Genomic DNA, 1,405 nt, shown 5'->3' on the forward strand with positions numbered 1-1,405 from the left:
TGCAATGTGTCATATTTTTCCAAATACAAAATATGTAGGAATAAAAGAAAATTTTTTTTGGCCCTTCAGATGAAAGATATATGGCTGTACAGATGTGCTTTTCTAAGATCCAGTGGCATGAAACCTGAAATGCCCCAGCAAGATTCAGGGGCAAGTTTTAATCACCATGGAAGCACGACACTTTTGAAGGTCTATGAAATTATACACCCAGGTCTGAGAAGAGTAAACTTATCCGTCTGCAGAGATCTGCTGATAAACAGAGACAACTCATTTTCTGCTGGAAAGCTGCATTATGTGTTGTTTGAAAAAACAATCAGATGTTAGAGACGGGTTTGTGCTGGGAAGAGAAACAAGAGATAAAACAGCGCTGGGAGAGGCTTTCTGAAAAGGGAAGGCAATGTGAAAGTATTCCCTGCAAATTCAGGAGGTGGAAGAGAAGAGGGGCTGAGCATCTCTCAGGGCCAGACAGAGGCATATGGAGACCCACCCAGGGCGCAGACAGAGCGGGGGACCCCCAGACCTCAGCTCACGCAAGGTGACCTTTCCCCTCTCTAAAATTTCAAAGCTGGCGTTGCCGGCGCTGAACAGACTGTGTGCCATATGTAACATGACCTCAGCTCTGCTCTGCCAAGCCGCTGATGGCATCACTAATGAGAGGTGAAAGGTCCGCTCCTTGCAGCCAGCTTGGAAAGCCACCAGGAAGGTGGGTGCGGGATGGGCCCCCCAGCACTGGATGCCAGCAGGACCCCAGTGCCCCACAGCCCCGTGCTCCCACTGATCCACCCCTCCAAAAGGGTGATGGTGCCTCTTCCTCGGCCCAGCTGAAACTGGCACAGTCCCCCAGCAATGGAAATATTTGTTCAGCACTCGAATGCAAAGCACACAGGCAAACAGAGCCTGGGATGTAAATCCTGTCCCCAGTCCAGCTGCCACCCTCGCAGTGGTCACCCTGATCAGTGTGGATCCTGCGCTGGCCAGGTGGGGAGAAGGATTTGTGCTGGCGGATGGCACAGAGAGAGGAGAACCCTCAAAGTGCCTGCCTCGATCTGAGGAGGACCCAAAATGTAATTTAGACTTTTTCCAAGCATTTTGCACAGAAATAATTATAAAAATATATTGCACAAAAAAAAAAAAAATCAACCATCACCCTCGCTACCTTTTTTTGTTATTGTTCCTTTTTTAAATAAGGGGTTTTTTTGCAGTTTTCCCGGTGTCCAGCGCCCCCGTCCTAGCCATCACCTAAGGCAGGGACAGAGGGGACCCACCCCTGAACTCCTCACCCCAGACATGTGCGGGGACGGTCCGTGCGAGCGCGGGTGGGTGTCAGAGATGCGGGTGGGTGCCACGGATGCGGGTGGGGTGCGGCACCCGGGTGGGTGTCACGGATGCGGGTGGGTGTCACGGA

This window comes from Geospiza fortis, unplaced genomic scaffold, assembly GCF_000277835.1.
Source record: "Geospiza fortis unplaced genomic scaffold, GeoFor_1.0 scaffold23, whole genome shotgun sequence".
Lineage (NCBI taxonomy): Eukaryota > Metazoa > Chordata > Aves > Passeriformes > Thraupidae > Geospiza > Geospiza fortis.